General features: G+C 34.4%; 1 protein-coding gene across 7 annotated transcripts in view; it reads right to left on the reverse strand.

Annotated features, from left to right (window-relative positions):
- Positions 1 to 24,299, reverse strand: part of LOC106868354 (N-acetylated-alpha-linked acidic dipeptidase 2) — a 1,027,134-nt gene that overhangs the window by 725,368 nt on the left and 277,467 nt on the right. The window lies entirely within an intron of this gene.

Raw genomic sequence — 24,299 nt, forward strand, 5'->3', positions numbered from 1 at the left:
TGATATATATATATATCATAGTTTAATGTCCTCCTTCCATGCTGGCCAGGCAGAAGCCTGCACCTTGCTGCTATGTCGGTTGCGGCATGGTTTTTTATGGCTGGATGCCCTTCCTAACACCGACCGCTCCACAGAGTGGGCTGACTGCTATTTACATGGCACCCACTTGTGTATATATATATATAGTGAGAGAAGAAGTATTAACACTAAAAAGTAATATTGATCACCACTTAAAATCAACTGTTGTGTTAGAACACAGATTACTGTGATTGTTACCATGACAGAACCTCTCATATGGACTTGTGGTGCACATAAGCATTCATGTCTATACCATTAATGAGAGGTAATCAACTGCCATTACCAATGTGAAGACTATCAGATCATGTGATTTTGGCCTTCTCAAAGGTGGATGCCCAACAGCTGGTAATAGCTGTGATTCCTCTTCTAGCAAACACAGAATTCTCAGTACCTAATCAGGTAACTGGTGTTGCAAATAGCCAGTGGGCTTATTGAAAATGAAAATGACACCAACATCTCATTTTAACAGATATATTAACCAAAATTACATAAAAATACCTTGAAATACTAAAGAGTAAATTTATTCAATAAAATCATCATTGGCTTCAACCACGGCCTGCAGACGACTTAGGAATCTCCTGCAACTCTTTTGGATAGTCTCCTTATTTAAGTCGGTGAATGCTGCCATAATCCTTGCCTTCAGTTCATCTTTGGTGTTACAAAGAGTTTTGTTGGTCTCTTGCTCAACTGTGCTCCACACATAATAATCAAGGAGGTTGCAGTCTGGGGAGTTGGGTGGGCAGATGTTAGTGGCGACGTGGTCGCAGAAATTGTCTGACAGCCATGACTGAGTTCTCCTGCTTGTGTGGTGTGGAGCAGAGTCCTGTTGTCAGACATAGGGTCTTTCAGCAGCCATCCTCTTGACCCAGGGCAGCATCTGATGTAGGCCTCCATGTTGAGTCTGAGACCGTGTGGAAAGATGAATGGAGGCATAACATTGCCATCACTAATGATCACTCCAAACACAATGATGCTGACTGGATGCTTAATTTTTATCACTCTCTGTACATGCACTGTCCTCAGATAGACATCCAAACACTCTGAAATGTTCAGTGGAGCTTCCGGTGTGAATGCCAAAAAATACAGCATGTCGTTTCCAAATTTCTGGCAGAGTGAATTGCATCATAGTGCTGTTTTTCTCACAGACAGTGCCCAACTTACCCTACTATACTGTCAACAAAATCAAAAACAAACAATGCTCATGTGCAAAATTAATATTATAAAACAGCGTCAATTTACCTATCACACCTTGTATGTGTGTGTGCGTGCACATATTTTAATACCACTACTCTATTGCAAGCATTCAAGCTAACAGCAATTTGGAGTACCTTCCTCCTCAGTAAGCAGCATGTAAGCACACACATACATACACACGCATGCACACACACACGCATACATACACAGATATAAAAAGTAAAGACTACATTCAGTTATGAATGACCATGAGATTGCCCCTAGAAAGTTACCCTCCGAGGCACAAGTTTGAGCAAGGATGTTTATGAAGACCAACAGTTGCTGCATACCAGCCTCCTCTCTCCATGCCCTTAATGTTATCCAAGGGAAAGGCATATGCCAATACAGCTTCGCACCAGTGATATTGCAATTCATTTCTACAGCTGAGAGAACTGGAGCAATGTGAAATAAAGTGTCTTGCTTAAGAGCAAAACACACAGCTCAGTCCAGGAATCAGACTCACTACTTTATGACTGTAAACCCAATGCTCTAACCACTGAGCCATGTGCCTTCACAGATATATATCACCCGACCCATAATCATCATTCAGTGTCTCTGATGATGATGTGCACATGTGTAGACATACAAATGCATGCATATATATATATATATATATATATATATATATATATATATCTACAATCATGCACACACACGCACAAAGAGGGACATTAGAAGCTTGGTTTCTTTCATTCAATGTTTCAAGCTTTGAGTTACTGTTGTAAACAAGACCATTCAGTAATATCGTCGGTCACTGTCAGTGACATAGCATGGTGTCATGCTATTATCTTAGTTAAAAACATCACTGCACTGCTCAAGAAAACTGCTATTGTGGCTCAACTAGCTAAAAATATAACCAAAAGAGGGGAAGAAGAAGAAGGAGAAATGGAGATAGAGAAGAAAGAGAGACTGAGAGAGAAGACACAGAAGACATAGAGGGGGAGAAGAATTAAATACAAAATGAGAGAGATGATGGGAGAAGAAAGGAAGATAGGCGAGCGAAGAGAAGGGAGAGCAGCAGAGATAAAAAGAGAGCTGACGAGAATGTGAGTAAAGAGAGAAAAGAAAAAGGAGAGGGGAGAGAAGAGAACGGAGGAGAGATAAGAGATAGGGGGAGAGGAGAGAAAAAGAAAAGAGATAGGAAAAAAAGCGATGGGGAAAAGAGAGAAGAGAAAAGAGAAAGAAGAGAAAAATAAAGGATGAGAGAAAAGAGAGAGAGAGAGAGAGAGAGAGAGAGAGAGAGAGAGAGAGAGATAAAGACATTTTAAGACATTTTCAGAAATATTAACTCTTTTCACAAATAAATCCTTGAAAATTAAAGCAGGGGTGATGTAATATAGGTAATGAAATTTGTTTTGCAATGTAAAAGTTCTTTCTCTTTTCATATAAAAATATCCATGCCATTGCTCTGTATTCTTCACTCAATGTTTGCTAGCAGCAATGCCAACTATTCACTCTAGCAAGCATAGATGAAGCAACTGCCATTTACCAATATTAGTTTTCTACATATAGAAGCTTTCAAAAATAGCAGTTCTATTTTTCTTCCTTATTCTATGCTTTTCTTTCTTACTTTCTTTCTTCTTGGTTTTAGTTGTCTTTTTATTTATTAATTTCTTCATTTCATTTTTCTTTCCCTTTTTTTTATATTTATTTGACAAAATGCAATCTTTTCTCTAAATACTGATTGAATAAGCTACCAATGTCAGAGGGGGAAAATATGATTCAACTTGATACTTCAATGACAAGCAAAGTGGTTTTGACAAGATCAACCACACTACTTTTATTCTTGAGACAAGTGGAACTGTTGAAATAGACAATAAAAGAAAACAGTAGTGAACCGCAAAATACACACACGACATACACACATAAGAAGGTAAATAGATTCACACAATAATATGCACTCACTTACACACTCAGGGGTGAAGAGAACTGTTCATTTAATCCAATTCCACTCACTCCCTCCACTGACGAGCCAATCCTTTTCATATTCTTGTAGCATTAATGTCATTGTACAAATCGACATTGATGCTAAAACAAGACAGAACTTGAAATTTAAGAAAACAGAAAAGAAAAGAAAATCCTGTGTAAATATAAGTAAAAATGCTACATGTAACCATGTGGTATTTATAATCCATATCAACAGTTTCCAGAATTCTTTCTGACTTATTCGTTCTCTTTTCTTTTCCTTTTCTTTCTTTTTTCTCAACCAATCTAAGAATGGAATCTCTAACACAACAGCATAGGTGTGAATCTCAATAATTCTGACCTTTACAATAAGTTTTAACATCTGTCAGCTTCAACCAGCCAAATAACCATGGATTGGATCAATAAGCTACTGAAGGAATACATGCAACCTACCCTTCTAAATTTGAACTCAGTTTTTCTATAGACGCTATGTATTCTCATACAGGAAATTATTTTAGAACTCAATAGCAAACCAAAAAGGAGAATAGATGCCTATTACATGCATATTGCTATGTTTATTTTACACAGAAACACATACGTCTCAGTGAGGAAATAGTAAGGAGATTGAAACATAACTATATAATCCCTAATCACATTCTCATTAACTATGGATTTAATGCAATAATATTCCTAGTAAGCAGCCAAATGCCACTCGTTATATCATCAAATGGACTACTTTACAGTAATCATTCTGGTTCTCTGTTTCATGAGTTCAAATGTCACCAAGATATCCTTTGTCTTTCAGCCTTTTCAGGTCAATAAATAAAGAACCAATCCCGTATCAGGATTAGATCTCTTCCCCTCCTCCCCTCTCCCTATCTCTCTCCATCTCTCTCTCTCTCTCTGGAAAAAGAAATCAGTTGTCATCAGACACGGAGAGGGATGGGATCTGCCATGTTTTTAAAATACATTGTATAGAAGAAAGAATATGTCAGGCCGGGATGCCTATGACACCACCAGAAGTTGAAACCCCAGGACATAGCAATATTCCCAGCTAAACATAGTATATTATATACTTCAAAATGTATCATTCTCTGCTATATAAAATCAACAAGCAATGAAGCTGTAAAGTAGCAATAATTTCATACATGAAGCTTGATGTAATTGATAAACTGAACCTTCAAATGGAACACCAGGTGCAGCCAATGGTGTTCTCACACAATATACAAGTGTGTGTGTGTGTGAGAGAGAGAGAGAGAGTGAGTGAGAAAGAGAGAGTGAGTGAGTGAGACAGAGAGAGAGTGAGAAAGGGAGAGAGGGAGAAAAACACAGAGAGAGAATACTGACGTTTTGAGTTTGGCTCACAGCAACATATGGAATACACAGAGCAACATATCAGTTTTGCTTCATGGCAGATGACATGGAGCAAACAAAGGTACTGGTAATTCTTCAATGGTTCAACCTTGTTGCACACAATATTATAGTGATTGATGCCTAACAATTAAACTAAGAATACAGGTGTCTATATGACATATTCAATCACTTTATAATTCAATGAGCAGATACTTCTGTTGAGTAAACAACAGAAACACCAATTCATCGAAATCAGCAAGGTAGCCCAATCATCATCACCACTACCATCATTTTAAGTTCATTTTCCATGCTGGCATAGGTTGTATGTTTCAAAAGGACCCAAAGACTCAAAACACCATGTCTTACTCCAATCTCTCAATTTTGTCATGATTTCCTCAGCTGGATGTCCTTCCTAACACTAATCATCTTACAATAAATATACTTGGTGCATGCTTTCATGACTTCAGCACTGCAGAGGCTATATTGCCCTTTGCAAGACGAAAGAGCCCTCTCAAACACTACATTGTTGCTGCTTGATTTGATTTACTAACCACTTAAAGAATGAAGTAGGTGCATTTCAAGTAGCACCAGCACTTGAAGGACTGTTGTGTACCTCACACAGCAAAAAAAATAAAAAAGACAAAATCCATTATATTTATAAGCACCTGGACAATACACTACATTTTTCTAACTATTCATTGAATAATGGTGCATGAAACATGTCAACCTCAAGCCCTTACTGCTTCTACTGTAATTCTAGAACGCATTAACTTATTGACAAAACAGCTTAAAAACACTTAAGGAGATGTAAATTGATTCAAAATAAACTGAAGCACTTGATTATAAGATATGGAAAGAAAACAAGCAAAGCAAATACTCAAACATGAATAAGTACAAGCCTGATGGTGTGGGTAATAAGTTCACCTAAACAACAGGACTTAATCCAGAAACACAGTTTTAAACTTAGTCCAACTACACAGAACCAAGGTAAGAGTGGAAAGCTTTATAAATGAGGTTATAGTAGAAGACATTTCAACTATAACCTCAGGCCCCTGTTTTATATGAGTGTCTGTGTGCACATGCTTGCCTGTAGTGAATATTTATATTCTGCACTTCTGCAAACAAACGAAAAAAAAAAAAATCAGTGAGTAATAGATGGTGATAATAGTTGACAACTCCTTGTCAATAAATTGTCTAGTAGTTCTGCATTTTAAAAGATGAGTGGGATGAAAATTCCCTTACTTGAAAAGCAGGAAAGTATTAGCTACAAGAAGGGCATCCAGCTGTAAAAAAGACTGTCTTGGTAATATGTATTTATCTAACTCAACCTAACATGTTAAAATGGATGCAAAAATAAACAAATGAATATACATGTACACACACATCTACACATAAAGCTCAACTAATAAAAGCAAGAGAAATTTTCAGACAAATACACAAACACAAAAATTAGTGAAACCGTGTGACGAACAGCTGAAAAGCTCTATAAATGAGGCAAAGATAACAAAATTCACAATGGAAAGTTTCAAATTATGTTTGTTATATATACAGATCAAAGGAATTCTTTATTATATAACTGGAAACATATGGTAACATGGCTAGCAATGGGTAATTTAAAAACATACAATATTACTGATATTATTAGATAAAGGAACGGAGAGGATGACATGAACAATCAGAGGATGGGTAACAGAGAAAGAAAGAAAGAACATTAATGATGAACTCTGATAAATCTATAGAGATGGAAGTCTACATGCATTTCTATAAGAAAAAGCAAAAATATGATTATATACGATGCATATTAATCTGGATATGACGCACACATGTAACTACACATAAATTTACGTACAGGTGTGTGTGTGTGTGTGTGTCGGATTTGTTTATTTGTTCAAAAATTGTCAAAGTTGGGTCTATGCATATTTGTGCATGTGTGTATATGCATATGTGAGGCTTTTGCACAAAGAATTGCTATATAAACATATCTAAGTATATAAAGAGGCAGACAGCATAGTTTTGATAATGATCTTAACAAAGTGACAGTCATATTTGCTCTTTTAGAAATATTGAATATGTAACTGTTGGTTCTTTTATTTTCATTTTTTGCAACCTATGCAAGTTCTCAATTGCAAAAATGCATTTGTATTAACAATCCAAATTACAAATCAGACATCTATTCACAGATATGGATAAATGTGCATTTGTAAATGTGCCAAACAAACTGTTGAACAGTTGAGTCGCTAAAGTATCTATAACACACATACATGTACTCAAACATACACATGTGTATGTATAAACCTGCACTCATACACCTGTGTGTGCATGTGTGTTGTGTATACAGGCGCTCATATAAGCAAAAGTGTTTATGTAAACACATGCACATACAACTGTATTTCATCATAAAAGAAGAATGAATAAATTGCTATGGCAACCTAAAACCAATAGCTAAGGCTAGAAGAAGTGATTTTGTGTCACAGAATTAGCAGCATGGTTAAACACTACATACATGTTTGAGAAGAAATCATGTGCCACACATGTCTACTAGAGACGAGTACTCAACTCCATTCACATTAATACAAATATATTTGATACACAGTTTGAATGGAGCTGAATAATTTAAGTGTTGTGTACGGTAAATCACATTACAAATGCATACTATGAAAAGTAATTTATCACAGATTATATATGAGTGAAATAACATCAGAGATGCTTTGCCCCACATAGTAACTGCAAGAGCTACTTAAAGATATCACAAGCTTCTCTCCTGATGATGTCTAAAGCTATCACAATGTTGAAAACTCTTCCATATCTTCAGCAGTTACCTTATTTTTATGAGCATTTCACTCCTTAGCCAGTACACTTCACCTGCAGAAGCATTTCATTTACAATCAATTGTCAACCACAGTTACTTCTGAAGTGGTTTTAGTTATCAAAGATGTCACCATGATGGTTTTCTTTGGTTGACAGGATTTCAAACCAATCTTCTGCAGGAAAGTACCAGATCCTGCAGAAAAACTGAGGAAGCCAATTTCAATAAGAAATGAGTTTACCTGCTATACTTTTGACATGAGCATTTTCAACCAAGTCTGCCCTCCCAGGGCACTGTGAGCTCAACCATGATAACTGCTTTTGCACTTCCTGGATAAAAAGAACATGTCTAGTCACAACAATGTTACAGCCATCTCTTCTGAAATAAGGGTCTCTTTCAAGATAAATATTTGGCACTTCTGGTTATTTAAAAAGCAAACACTTGAACTATTATTTACAACATTATGTGAAATCTTTTCTATGTCCAGAGAGTAGATATAAACAGGTGAATTCTTTCATCCTATGACTACCTTTTAAATATATGCATTTTTTGAAAGTCTTAGATACAAGCACCATCATACATATGAAGAGTTAAACATACTTTACAAGAGTAAATTTTTCATGTGTGTGTGTGTGCGCGTGCACATAATGATATGTAAATTGTTAGTTCCAAGGATCTGGTGGAGGAAGTTAGTAAGCTTCAAACAGTCTGTGGTAGGTAAAAAAACAACTTTCAGGAACAATAATAGTTTATTGGCTTTTCCCATATCACAGTGTAATAAGCTGAAAAAAGTTTTTTCTATAGTTCACAGTTAGCAAATAGGGTTGCTATGAATGTGAATAAAAATCTAAATTGAGGGAATGAAGCAGGTAAAATCTAGGCTACACAAGTTTTCTAGCAAGCAGATCCTTGGAAGTAATAATTACTGAATGAGGGGTACACCACCAGCTACACATCAGGTCAAAGATACCTTAGTTAAATGAAGGTTACATTGTCACTAAAGAATACCAAATTAACTCACCGGAGATATAATTTAAAATGAAATATATGTATCCAGGATTCTACCTGCAGCATTCCCTCAATTTGGATTATATATATACACACACACACACACACACACAGAGGAGAAAAGGGTGGAGGGAGGATGGGGTGAGTGGATTTGAGTGAAGGTAAGAATGCAGTTTCTGAATGAGCACTATTATAGAAGTGAAAGAAATGGCAAACAAAATACACATCATGAGAAAGACAAAAGAAACACAAATTTCCAATAGCCAAAATATTTTTTCATTATTTTTTTTTATATATATTTCATACCTGCAACTTCTTATAAACAAGGGATAACCTTCATCTTTTATGCATGTGTATTCTATAAGTGCATTGTTTATGTAAAAACAATGTAAGTTTATATATAATATTACATATACAATACTATATGTTTTACAAATTTTATATGTGTATCATTTTATAGAAAAATAGTGTAACCTATATTTATGTTATCTCTTTGATATATTTCAGAGAATAATTTTTACATAAGTAATGAATGAAGATTTACTGCTGTGTTTTGATTTACAACATATCAGCATATGTTTAGACTATCATTAGATGCCACCTTTTACATACATGTACATGGGTTGTATTCCATCCTAAATCATGTAAAAGTGTCAATGAAAAGCAGTAACCCTAATAGTCAGTTCACTGAAAATATACCGATCTAAATATAGTGAAAATAAACACAGAAATGATACGATTAATAGCTAGAACAATCTTTAATATTCTGCACTTTTTGACATGCACAAGCTAATTTGCTGTTTATGTGTGCAGATTAATTCTTCTTTCCACATATGCAATACAAATCCAACAAAGTGAAAGAAATTATTCTAAAATTATTTTCACATTGGGGATTAAATTCTTCACACCTCATACCATTTGTAATTCAGAAACACAATTTATAGAAGCAATTCTCTTTGTGAAGCTAACGCAAAACTGCTAAAATAAGTGTCAGGTTGCTGTGGTGCTTTTCCATTGTTGCAGTTGTTAATTGTGCAAGCTTTACGTATTGGACATAAAATTGACATAAAATGGCAAACACCACTGGCAGTAATCTTCTTAAGAGATTAAAGAATATTGATGATCTTGACAAGCAATTCAACAGGCCAACAGGTATCACCACCATCATCAGAATCTTAATATTTCAAAATCCTATTCATCATCAATTGGGAAAAGCATAGGAGCAAGCCAAACTAGTTGTAACCTTTGTATAAATGTTAGTACTGCAAAATCCTTGCTAAGTACTTTGATGTCACAGAATAGCTGTAAAGTTTAACATTAAGTAAAGCTGAAAGGCAAGAGTAAACCTAGAGTGGTCAACCAAAATAGTTAAAACCAAAAATAGACATTTACATATTAAGTATGTAAATTAAGATATTCAGAATGTTGGATGAGAATTTAGAAAATATAATAATAATAATAATAATAATAATAGTCGTCGTCGTCGTCGTCGTCGTCGTCGTCGCCGCCGCTGCCACCACCACCACCACCACCATGATGATGATGATGATGATGATGATGATGATGATGAACAGGAAAAATCTCTGATATTAAGCTTGCGAGTTAGGTAAAGTTTGTACTAGATCAGTATTTATTCATCACCATCATTATTTAACATCCATTTTCCATGCTGGCATGAGTTTGTTCAGGCTCCTTGTCTGTTTTGGCATGATTTCTATGCCTGAATGCCCTTCCTAACGCCAACCACTTCACAGAGTGTACTGGGTGCTTTTATGCAGCACCAGCACAGGTGCTTTTACATGACACCAACACAGATGCTTTTTACACGGTACCAGCACCCATAAGCTTGCAAGATTAGGGTTGCTCAGCTGGAGAGGGGTGCAGGGATCATCCCTGTATGCAAGGACAACCATGATTTCATTTAGCTTGACATGTCTTTCCCAGCACAGCAATCCACTAGAAGTCCCTTCTTATCTCTGAGAGATCCAATGTCAGGATATCCTTTCTCGCCACTTTGTCCCACATCTTCTTGGGTCTACCTCTTTTACACATTCCCTCCACAATGAAAAATCAGCACTTCTTGATGCAGATGTCTTCATTCATATGCATGTTCTGAATAATTACACAAAATCATCACTTCTTACCTACTTGCAACCCAAGCTTTGCGCTAATGTCTTTTTTCATGAGAGCTCTAGATGCATGGTGCTCATAACTGAAAGATGGGGGCAATAATGTATTCTTCATACGAGTTTTCTTTGCATTTTGTTGCTGTTGAAAGAGGCATGATTGATTTATCCTCATTAGAGGATGCTTTACAGGTCTCTGTTCATGGAGTCAGTGCAAGTGGATGACACTTAATTGAAGGAGGTTAAGGTATAATGAAGCTAGTGCCATTTATTTAAAAGCTGGCATTGTTAGGTGTGATGTATAACAGAAGATGGAGGACAAAACTGAACCCTGCAAGCAAGCCAGAATTGATGAAATGATGAATAGAAAGAGCTCTGTCAATGCACAGCTATAATGTGACCTGATAAGAAGTTACCAACCCAAGAGACAAAGAAAGAAAAAAAGTCAAGCTCACGGGTTGGCAATTTTATAGATTTGCATGTCAGATATAGTTTCAAGTCTTGCTATGTCTATTATAGAACATAGACATTAAATGATAATGACATACATACAATGGACTTCTTCAGTTTCCATCTAGTAATTTCACCCACATGGTATTAATAGCTTGTGGCTATAGTACAGTACAGGACACCAACTGACAGTGTCCACACAATAGAACAAATCTTCAACCACATGGTTCCAGTGCCAATTGTTTGTGTGTGTGACATAAATACAAATGACTTTGTAGAGAACATTTTCAAAATATCTCGAATTTTCATATGCTACAGATAATGTCAAAGGAATTGCTTATGAATTTAAAATCTATAAATATGAATTTATAAAAGATATATATTTTAAAAAATAAACAATATGAAAAATATAGAATGTAAATAAATGTGCTGTTTTAGAAATACAATAATTCTAATTTGAATATTAATTCTAATGTACATTTTTCAAAATCCAATGATAGAAAGTTGTATAGAAAATGTGTCTCAAGAGGTGTTCTGTATAATTTTATAAGAAAAACAAAACTACACATTAAGCCAGCAAACACTTACAATAAAATTCCTTAGGGCACGATTTAAGAACTCTGTCAATTTTTAACTAACATTTTAATCTGTTGAACACCAGAACTGAAATTTGGTACTTGTAATTCTAGCCACAACAATGCAATGAAACACCAAATAAATGCAATCTAAATATATACATTCTGTTACATTTCATATATCAACATTACAATTTATTGTGTTTACTAACTAATGTGGTAGCGTTTGCTCTTTAGCTACACAGCAATGTATTCTTTGGCAAAATAAATAAATCTAATTGTCTCAGTCCACTTAACCTTTAGCAGGAACATAAATAAGAGATTGCAAATAGCATCATCACCATCATCATTTAAGATCTGGCTTCCATGTTGACATGATCTGAAGAATCAGAGGTCTGCATCATGCTCTAATGTCCATTTTGGTATGATTTCTATAGATGGATGCTCTTTCTAATGACAAACCATTTTGCAGGATGTACTGGGTACAATTTTCTGGCACCCGTATCTTTCAAAATATTTGACTCACATAATTCTTGCTCTTTATTTCTAACTCTTCTATGCTTTACCAAGTCTTTTCCAGACCATACCTCTACCATCTAAAATGCAGTGCTTTTCTTTCCATCATATACCTCTCAGTAGCTTTAATGTAATCAATATTGCTCCTGACTCTGTATAACACATTCAACAGACCATACTCAGAGTGTTTCTATTCAGTCACTACATTCATTGAGAATTTCTAACTACAATAATGTATTACATATCTCATATAATCCTGTTTCCAACACTATTAGCAATTATTATGCAACAATCTAAGACTTACCTAATGAACTTGATGTATAGAATATAAAACAATATAGTAATGTATCTGATATTCATTAAAATTCAACATAATTTGCTGATATGAATGCCAAGTCTGTTATATGTATATAAAAAAGAAAATCAATAAGATTTCAATTTGAATAATGCCTAAGAGGAAATTGTCCATCAAACTGGATGGTGATGACGATGATGGCAATAACCACCACTATCATATGGAAATACATTTGTACATCTCTTCTCCCTTCCTTCTCTCTCTAATTTCAACATACAGAGCATTTATCTTCCAAGAGCTCAGTTCTCAAATATAACATTCTACTAAATACCAAATCTAATTTCATAGTTTGTTAACCATATCTTTCTTACTAGTGATAGTTCATACCTTTCCCATCTGATGGGTTGTGCATAACATTTCACATTCCCACTTGGTAGAATAATTAGAGAGTTGGAAAAATTGTCTGGTTACATTCATTCCAACTGTCTGTGCTCTAACTTCAGACCCTACCAAAGCCACTTTGTCTTTCATGTTTCCTGAGTTGATAAAAATGTACCAACACAGGGCAGTGGATTGGCAGAACTATAAGAATGTCGAACCAGATACCTTGCAGTATTTGTTCCAGCTCATTGCATTCAGAGTTTAAATCCTACCACGGTCTACTTAGGTGGTGTATTTATTCCATCACCCAATTTAATACAACCATTTGGCACATTGGATACTTTCAGCAAAGTCTACTCTGTTGCAAGCATTCAATCCACACCCTCCCTTCTCTGAACAGTCTCAGAAGTTCTATAAAAAGAGGGTCAATAACACTGTCTTCCCTCCTGGCTAAAAAAGACACAAAAAAATGATAATTTATATAAAATGACAACCAAAATAGAAAAAAAATTTAACAGTCCATCAGAAAATTTATTTTGGAATTGTTTACCATTTTTATTCTAGATGAGGACAGTGTGTTTAAAATGATAAATTTTTCTTTTGAATCAGCCAACATAATAGAAATTAGAGATGAATTTTTCTGTTCATTAATCCTTAAGAGCTTGTTTAAAGATTAACTAACCTGATGCATCATATACACTTACTGACAGATGTGCTTTTTAAACTTCTTAATACAAATAAACGACAAAATTCACTCCATCACTCTGCTAGATGACATTCAACAATTTTCTGAATAAATAAATCTATCACATTGCTCTTGAAAGTTTAAAGACAAGGAAAAAAAAAAAAAGGTAGGGAACAAAGAATAAAAATAGTCATCTCTTCATAACTAAAATTCTAGGTAAAAAAAAGCAACATGTATTACACCAAATTTCAATTACGCAAATAATTATCAGGAATTTCAATGCAAGACAAAATATTCTTAGGCCAGTTTACTTTTAATGAATATGATATGATTGAAACTGATAAAATTTCAAAATTGTCTCTTCTTCACAGCCACAAAATGTAATTAATTATAGCTTCACAAAGAGTTAACAAAATAAACAAAGAAAAAACTGCTTTGGCAGCTAGGATTCTAAATAATGTAAATTCTTGTAAGAATTAAAAAAAGAAAGAAAAAACAAAAAGAAAATGATATCAGTTTAAGATTGTTTTTACACCAATTTTGTTTTTTGCTTTAACTTTTAATATTCTTTATATTTTTGTTACTTTTTTTAAGTGTGGAGTGTGTGTATATTTATGTATCAAATAACTTAGTAATTTAACAATTTACAATATGATTAATGTAAGACCAGACAATGAATATGCACACAGAATACACACAAATCAATTACACAGCTCACAAAGTCACACAGCAAAGGAGAGAACCATTACAATCAATTTGGTACGTTCAACAAGTTAAATATCAGCAATTACAGGTAGTAAATTAATGCCAAATTCTAATTAAAATACATAGTAAGCAAAAATAGATTTACAAGCAAATCCTGACCAAGAAACTTCTAAAAGGTGAGACATAAACTAAGTTACATCAATATAAAATACTGAAAATGCATAATTTCGCAACTAGTACAGACTCAAAGAGTGAACATCTAGTATCACATTATAAGCCAACAATTATATTCTGTGAATAGTGTGGTTAACAGAACCAGCATATGTTCATTCACTGAACATTTTTCAAGGCTCAAATATGGCTGTGTAAAAAGGTTGTGGGTTCAGTGCAATTGTATGGCACCTTGAGCAAGTTCTACTACAATTCTGGGCCAACGTTAGTTGTAAGTTGATCACTACAGTGCTTGATTTTCAAAGCCTCTGTATCCTTGGCACAGTTGTGCTGAAATGACAGTGGGGGTGTCTAACTGCAGAAAGATGAAGGTACTGCAGTCTTTCACAATCTGCCTTAAGACTTTCTCTCAGGGTGTAAGGGACAGTGACATGGATACCAGTGGAATGAGAATCCCTGGATGAAATTTTAATCCAGAAATGAAAGAGCTGCAATGGATGCCACACAACATTTCATCAGGTGCTCTAGTAATTTGGTTAATCCACTACCCTGGACTGCTATTCATTTATCATTAAATCATCATCATGTAATGTCCATTTTCCACATACTGCAATAGGCTGGATGGTTTGAAAGGAGCTGGCTGGAAAGTTGCTCAGGCTCCATTTGTCTGTTTTAGCATGGTTTCTTTGGCTGTATGCCCTTCCTAAGGCCAACCTCTTTACAGAATGTACTGGGTGCTTTTTAGATGACACCAATACGAGTGCTTTATGTGTGACACCAGTATGGGTACTTTGTACATGGCATCGGCATGGGTGCTTTATATGTGGCACAGACATGAGTATTTCACATGTGGCATTGGTACAGGTGCTTTGTATGTGGCACTAACATATTTGCTCCTTACATGGCACTGGCCCAGGTGTTTTTCACATGGTGAAAGGCAAAATTGACTTGAGAGAAATTTGAACTCAGAGCTTAGTGATCTGAAAGTACTACACTATACCTCATCCATCACGCTAACAATTCTATTAATCTGCAACCCATGATGGAACAGTATTCTATTTATAATCAACCCCACCACCAAAAGAAAAATGATAAGCAAGTTTCACTTCAGTAGGATTTTATCTAGGAATACCAAAAATACTACAAAGCATCCTATCTGGTGCACTAATGACTACTAAGGCACAATGTGCAGATAATATTAAGCATGTGTTAACATGACACATTCCGTTTGGATAATAAAAGAAAAGTGACATTTTTTTTTTTTTACATGAATTGCTTGCAGCACTGGATTAACCATTAAGCAAAATAAGTGCATGTTTTTGGGCACCACAGAAATGATAAGTGGTTTACAGCACAAAAAAATTCCCTTTAAACTTGCTAAAATAATATTCAGTTTACCTTATTTCTACTAAGGGTAGAAGCAGATGTGTTACATAAGATTAATTTTTAGGATCTGATCAAAGATTTTGCAATTAAAAAAAAAACGTAGAAAATTTTTCAAATATGAATAAAGTGGAAGTATACAAAAATAAACGTTATTTTTCATCTTATTGTTAAGTTTCATTTTATTTTGGAAAAAAAATATTATTTTATGGTTTATTAGTTTACATTTTGAATTACATATATAAGGGAGCACCAAAATCTTTTTAAGTGCTTAGGACCTCTATGGGTCTTAATCCAGCCCTCAAAGTTTGTTGGTGACGTTCTCTAAATTGTACAACTCCTAACATGTTGGGCATTCCTAACACTACAGCCAGTATTATGAACAGACCCTCTACCAACCCATTCGTTTGACCAGCTAGAAGTAGCCAAATTTCATCAATGCCCCTCCATCTAGATAAGGAAGTATACTTTGTATAATGTTGTCCTTAATATACAAAAAGATGGAATGGTCATAACTTTGGAATACTTTCGAACAAAAGAGAAAGAAAGAGAAAACACAATTCCATAAACCATTACCCAACCAGTTGATCAACCAATAATTATTACCGCCATCACATTTCACTATCTCTCTCCCCACTGCAACAAATAAGGAAGCCTTCTCATTGTTGTTTGATCCTCTAGAAATAGCAGCCAAACTATTTCTTACATTACACATTCACCATCTTAGAAAACAACATTGTATAATGTTGTCATGGATTCTCTGCACATAGGTAAAAGACAGGATGGTCACAGCTGGAGTATCATTGATTATAAATCTACTCGATGAAGCTTAACCAGGGGCTACACAACATCAACTATCTCTGCCGACATCTGGTTAAAACCAATTTTAAAGAAATTAACGATTATATTTGTGGGTGTGCATGAATGTGTGTATGCATGCATACATGCGTGATTGTGCATATGAGTGTGTGAACCTTTTAATAAAAGTGAATAGTCTGAGAATAAATGGTCCAACATTGTGTAATTTACATGACAAAGATAACATTTACATTACAAAAGAACTATGTTCAGAGCTGAGAAATATTTTATCAGTCATGAAATTTATTCAATTTAGAGATGAATATAGGAGTAGGATGATAGCAGGGAGTTGTTCTTTTCGTGGCTTTTTTGTGTGTGTGTGTGGGGGGGGAGTCTTTCCCTTTTCTTATGATTTTGTGGTTTATTCAGATCTATAAGGATATTGAAGTGTACAGGAAATTTAAAAAGACAAATAAAAAAATAATTATATTGCATGTGTGTGTGTGTGTGCACGTGCGTGCATACATGCTATTAAGTTAAAAATGAAAAACAATGCAACAACAACAAAAACCCCCACAAATGTAGTAGTTTCTGGTAAGAGATAACAATCGGTAGTTTCCTGTTGTGTTCTCCAGGTTGACATGAAATTTAAGAGCAGTGTCAAACAAGTTGGAGATTGATGACAGTTTTGGTGGTTTACAGTGTTGAAATAAAATCTCCATGTGTAAAACTACAATAGCAGAAACATAAAATTTAAATCAGGTGAAACTAAGTAAATGTCATCAGACTACTAGGGTGAGATGTGTTTTTTTTTCCCCTCCACCTTTTTTTTATTTTATTGGTCTGGATAAAAGAATAGCTTGTTCTTTGTTTTTACTCTTTTATTCACTGAGAGGGACAGTGCCCACTACATTTGTAGGCCTGTAGAGACCAAGGGACTTGATCCTGTAATTGTTCCATTTAGAATATTGCAAGTCATCACCTGCAGGAAAGACATTGTGCAAAGATTCCAGAGGTTTGATATACCAACAGTTGCGTGGGAACAAAATTTGCTTTGGGGATGCAAACCCAGGTCCAATGATAATATTTGTTATAATATATGGAAAAGTAATGTTTCAAATCATTCCAAAAATGTTTCTATTCTCACTCATTTCAGCAATGAAGTTTTCCAAGAAGAGGTCCAAAGTGATTTCATTACACAAGTTTTTTATGTACATGCATTACAGTACAGTATGTCACATGGTGTTGCGTCATTGTGGTATGGAGTTAGGTCTCCAAACGGTGAAGCATGCTTAACATTCTCTCGATTGATGCAACAGATACAGGCTTGCAACATGATGACATTTTCATTGCAAAGGCAGGTCCATAGATGAACAAAGTTCAATGCATCAGTGACCATAGAAACTGTAGATCCAATTTCTTGGAGGATAAGGTTCAAAGAGTGGTTTTTGCAGAGTACAAAATATATCAGGAAACATGTCTTTTAATCTCTTTTGTATCCCTGAAATATTTCTGCTCATAGCACCATCAAAGACGTAGTCAGGAGAGTTATAAAAGCTGAGAAAATCTTCATGGACATTCTGGTTTTCAGAAATATGACAATAACTGATTCTTGTTCCATGCCAGAGCAATCACATATAACAGCGATAAACATGGAATCTTCAACAATTTTTCTGGTCTCATGCTGGGTGTTATGAACATATGCCTATAAGATTTCATGCTGTATTGTATCAGATAGAAAATTAACTTGTTGTTGAAGCTGCTGACTTATTTCTGCAGCATATTCTTTGGCAAGTTCTTTTTTGGGATTCACAAAGTTTCCTATGACGTGTTAACTTTCTCTTCGAAAATGGAATTAGTAACTTCTTTTATCTTTTACTCAGGATATTTCTTGATCCTTCAACAATGGAACTGTGAACTGCTACTATCTTTCACTAAGAATTTCCTTAATTTTCTGATCATGAAAGTGCTATCCATTATCTTTCACTAAGTATGTTCTTTAATTATTCGATGAACTGATAACTAGTAATATCATTTATTAAAGATATTCCTTGATTCTTTCTCTCCAAAGATGGAATAGTTGGCTTACATGGAAATCTTTGCTCAATATGTGATCCACATGCTTAGCTATTCTTTTGTGTTGGGAATAACAACAGATTTTGGGACTCAGGGTTACATGTGTAGAAGTTATTAAGTGTGATTTAGCTTTTAGTGGTGGTGGTGTTGTAACGTGTGGTTTGGCATTGACTAGTATTGCTCGTACAAATCATGTGTCTTGTCCCAGGTAAATGAGTGAAGTTACAGTCACTGCATATGCATAGTCTCTCTTCTTGAGAATAGCAGCATATTGTAAGGTTTTCGTGTGTTCATAATTTTATTTTATTTACAGTTGGCAGATTTATCATGGAGTAGTCAGGTATACATTCAGATTGAGGACAGTGGTGGGAGGAGTTATTCTTCACTAATTAGAGCAGTAGTAGTAATAATGGTATGGGTAGTAGCAGTAGGATAGGAAGACAATGGTAATGATAGATCTCCTGTGTCATTCTGATAAGAATTTGACTGGCCTAACTGTGTAGAAAAGCTAGGGACTGTGGTGTTTAATGGGTCATCAACTGTTCTAGTATTGAAGAGTGACTTCTAGTGCTGATCATGTTGTCATTGCTATTGTTTAGATGTGGTAAGGGTAGTAGCAGTAGAACATGATGGCAATGATAATGAGGGGCCAGTTATGGTATTCAGAGGAAATGAGGAAGTGTATAGCTAGACTATGAAGGGTTCTTGATCGTGGAGTTTAATCAGACCATCAATTGTGCTAGTACTGAGGAGTGGCCAAGATTGTTGTTTATACACACACACACACCCATATATATATATATATATATATATATATATATATATATATATAGTTGATGATGATGATGATGATGATGAATTCAGTCTTTGCATCATGGTTCCAAGTTCACAAACAACTAAGATTATGAATACAGAATCATTTATGCGTACAAGTCATATATGGTGGCTGATTTACTTAGTTATAATTTTTACCTCTTATAAAAAATATATGTATATAATTATATAAATCCTCAACCAATTTTAGTATTTAATTATGCAGATCATACAGTTATACAAACAAATTTATACATATAATTGCATACTGTATATGTAAATGCACACATACATTATTTCCAATTCAAACCATCCCTCTGCCATTAATATTATCTTCTGCCATTCTAATTATACTCCAGAATTTCATCAAATTCTTTGTTTAAGATACCATCCAAATTAACATACCCTCAATGACCTCAAGATTAGCTTTCAGAATTAGATTTTCATCTCCCTATCTGTACATTATAGACCATATCCCAAAATAGCTATTCCACTGATTGGTTGTACATCTTCACACACATTGAAACAAAACAACCTCTAGAACAACAGTAATTCCTGTGTCACTGATTTTGCAAACTGTGTATCACTAAACTTATTTATCACTCCTTTTTTGTTCATCTCTACTCTCAAACTATGAGATAAAAATTTCACCTAAAACATCATCATAGAGTTGCTACTCTCCAGAACTTTCCCCAGCCCTGCTCATATTTTTCCTATGAACTATATGCTCAACCTCAATCATGACTTCATTGATCTAAGAACACCTACAAAAGTTATGCCCCCCACCTCATTACCACCACCACTCATATTTAAGTGTAAGACCATGGGGGTATTTTGTTTCTATTTTCCCTCAACCCCGAAGTATAAAAGTCAGGTAGTTATATCTCTTGCTTTATGTACTTTATTCTAAAGATAGTAAGCTTTTTGTTCTTATTAGTTACTACCCTGTTGTTCTCACTGTATACGCCAGGTATAATAATTTATTTGGTACTTTTTAAGTATTAACCCATGTAGAAGACACTTGGAATGTTATTTTTATCATCAGAACTTTTCATATGACCATACAAAGACTACCAACTTTTTTATTTATCATTTTATTGGCTATTCCACATAATTAAATATGAACTATGCACATATATATGGAGATTAAAACTATTTTCTGTAGAAATAGAAATACTTACAAGTAACTGTTTCTTGGAACAATAATAAAATACTCTTCTTGGATGTTCCAGCGCCAAAATCCTTTGTCACAGAAATAGTTCAAAACACCACCATGCAGCCAAGGTAAGCGATATCAGCAATGTCATTAAGAAAAGATAGTGTGGAAATTTTCTGGCCAAATTATCATATGATAAAATATATAAATATACAGAATCATATCTATATGTTTTTAGAAGAGTATGAAATTAGGCCCATATGTGATTAATTATCATATAAGATAAGGTCAGAACAAATAACTTGTATGCACAGTCTCCTCAAATACGTGCTGTAGCGTATTTGGTACTAGCCACAACACTCTCTCAGTTTCAGATTAGCATAAAAATTCCATTATCTCTTAAAAATCTAAATAATATGATATATCCTATCATTAGTACTTCCATTTCTTTAATTAGCTTTTGTCAATTCTAATTATCTTCATACATTCATATGTAGATGACAAAAGTCATCCTTCCTCTACAACACTTACATCAAGCATTTATTCACTGCTTATACCAACACCACCTACAGGACATCCACTCTACCCATTGTTGATGACCATCAGTAATTCAGGTTTATGACTTTATCGTTTGCTTACAAATCTGCAGATACACATCTCTGGAGATATGTATTACAATCTTGATCCAAGTATTTTTTTGGTATATATTTTACTGGTATATATTCCAGCAATTTGATTTAAATTCAGAAAAAACACATTACTAGGCCAGACATAATAAACTGTCTGGTGTTTTTTGCAGTATTACTCCTCACAGAAGACAGAATGTCATTTTTCCATTTATTCTTTTGACATGACCATATATAGGTTGTTGGCACTCCGTCGCTTACGACGACGAGGGCTCCAGTTGATCCGATCAACAGAACAGCCTGCTCATGAAATTAACGTGCAAGTGGCTGAGCACTCCACAGACACATATACCCTTAACGTAGTTCTTGGGGATATTCAGCGTGACACAATGTGAAAAGGCTGACCCTTTAAATTACAGGCACAACAGAAACAGGAAGTAAGAGTGAGAGAAAGTTGTAGTGAAGGAGTACAGCAGGGTTCGCCACCATCCCATGCCGGAGCCTCGTGGAGCTTTTTTAGGTGTTTTCGCTCAATAAACACTCACAACGCCCGGTCTGGGAATCGAAACCGTGATCCTATGACCGCGAGTTCGCTGCCCTAACCACTGGGCCATTGCGCCTCCACCATATATAGGTTAACATCTTTTTATAGACCCTTTTGACCTGACTAAATATGTATTACACATACAAATACAAAATTAAAAATCTTCCATATGTTTGTCTTTGGTACTTGAAATAAACATGAGAAAAGCATAAGTGAACAATGCCACATGTTTGCTATTCATAAATACTTCAAAACAACATATTGACAAGAACAATGTCAAGAGTTTTAAGTTTTAAGGTGTGCGTGTGTGTGTGCTATAGGATAACATAATTGCCTGAAAAATATAGGTAGGACAGTCAGGTTTGAGTACCCCCATGATCACTGGGTCTTTTATTCTTCAGGTACAGTGTACCCCAGACTACATTACCTAATGTGTCCTTTAAAAAGAGTGAAAAAAAGATGGAAAGACAAGAGGGTGTAATATAAATGAGATTTTAGCTTTTAAAAAAGCGATGAGTCATATTCAGAAAGCATGAGGGCTTACAAGCTGGTTTGTAACAGTTGGCATGCTTTCGAAAAAGATGGAATGGTTACTATTGAAATGCTTTCCGGAGACATAGCAAAGATAAACATGCGGTATTTATCTTTGTGTTTTTAATTTGTGTTTACAAAGCTATAATGAATCAGGAGAATGAACTAGGCAGAAGCAATGTGAAAATTAAAACAATATAATTTTTTACCTTTTTTAAAATGAAAAATAGTTAACTGACTATGGCTGATCCTATCAGCTATGAAATAAAAGTCACTGAATAACAAACTATAAAGTATGTTATATACAAGCAAATCTCAGGACAGTAGCAGTATATACAAAAAAAAAATGTTAAAAACTCTATCTGAAACTCACATTTAGGCCAACTGAATGATCTCTTTACTACATTTTACAAATATTCATAACACTCACAATTATTTATATGTTCATTGACAGCAAAACTAACTGTTCTGGCTGAAGCTAATTAATGACAATGAAATCAATGAAAACCCACTTCACTTTCCTGGATTTATTTCTATATTTCAATCCAACACACTTTTGTATACTGTTCACATTCCTCCAATTCAAATAAATAAAAAAATTTTTTTAAATCAACCCCACTGCCATCTATAAACTAAAACATCTCAAACAACACATAACCAAATTTGAAGTTCATAAATATAGATGGAACATATTCATAGCAAAAGTCTGTTGAATGAAATGAACTGGAAATACTTTTGTAGAAGATTTATAAGCATGTGTAGACTAATTAAATGATTTACTGCAATACATATCACGATATCGCAACACAGAAAGGAAGAAAAAATACAATAAAAAATAAAACCCAGTAGTATTCAGAAGTAATATTTTGTATCAAAAGACAAGTTGAAATAATAAATAAACCTAAATAAAGTGATTTCCTATTAGAACATGAACCTGAAAAGTTTTTCCCACTATTGATTTGATTGGATCAAAAACTATGACATCAAATCATTCATACATTATCATCCACTATATTATCAGTTGCTATTATTCTATGTCTATTAAGCAGACAAGACATTAAATGGGATTTGATTGTGATGCTCCAGCTTGGGAATTCAAGAATTTTAGGAAGTATGGAGTTGTCCCTTAATCATGATTCTCATAATGCAAAATTAGCCACTCTGCGAAAGGGTTAAATAGGTTCTGCCTTAAGAGTAAACTTAATAGAATACAAGATAGCAGATTAAACTGCAAATAAACTAACAGACTGAAAAAGGAAACTAGTTTTTTTTTTGTTTTGTTTTTATCCTAGAAAATAAATAAATCTTCTGACTCTGCAATGGTGGACAATGATCACCAATGCCTGCATGCATGACACATAAAGGGAAACAGAAGAAAAGCATTTATTTACTGAACTTCCAACAAACTGTCTGAAAATATTTGTAATCTGTATTTCACTGTTGCTTAGGGAAAAGAATAGTATCCAGCAAGTAAAGCCCCTTATATCTGCTAAATTATGAGACATAAAGAAGGGCTGAAACAACCATGTATTCGATAATTTTAAGGCTGTTCCTGATTATTTCAATGATTTGCTCAGATTCATTTGTTATTGTGCATTTTTTTTATTTAAAATTTTGATAATTGATTTATTTCTATTCTGATCATTAAATAGGATGCTACAGTTGCAATTTATGTGTGATGATGTTTGTGCTCTTATATCAATGATATGAATGAAATAAAGAGTACTCAATATATGTAATATAGGTACTTTGTCTGTCTTTACGTTCTGATTTCAAATCTGCCATGGTCAAATTTGCCTTTCATCCTTTTGGATGAAAGGCAAATTTATGTACTGGGGTTGATCTAATCAACTACCCCTGCCCTCCCCCAAAATTTCGGGCCTTGTGCCTAGAGTAGAAAAGAATATATGCTATAGAGAAAATATATATATATTATTGTTGAAGTTGATTGCTTTTTCAGCTTTGTGCAGAACAACCATTTATAAAATGGTATAAAAGTGAAGGCTGTTTCATTATATGCCATAAGATGAACACATCTTCTGTATAAAACTAGAATTAATTGAAAAGTAACCAACTTTAACACTA

This window comes from Octopus bimaculoides, chromosome 9 (genome assembly GCF_001194135.2).
Source record: "Octopus bimaculoides isolate UCB-OBI-ISO-001 chromosome 9, ASM119413v2, whole genome shotgun sequence".
Lineage (NCBI taxonomy): Eukaryota > Metazoa > Mollusca > Cephalopoda > Octopoda > Octopodidae > Octopus > Octopus bimaculoides.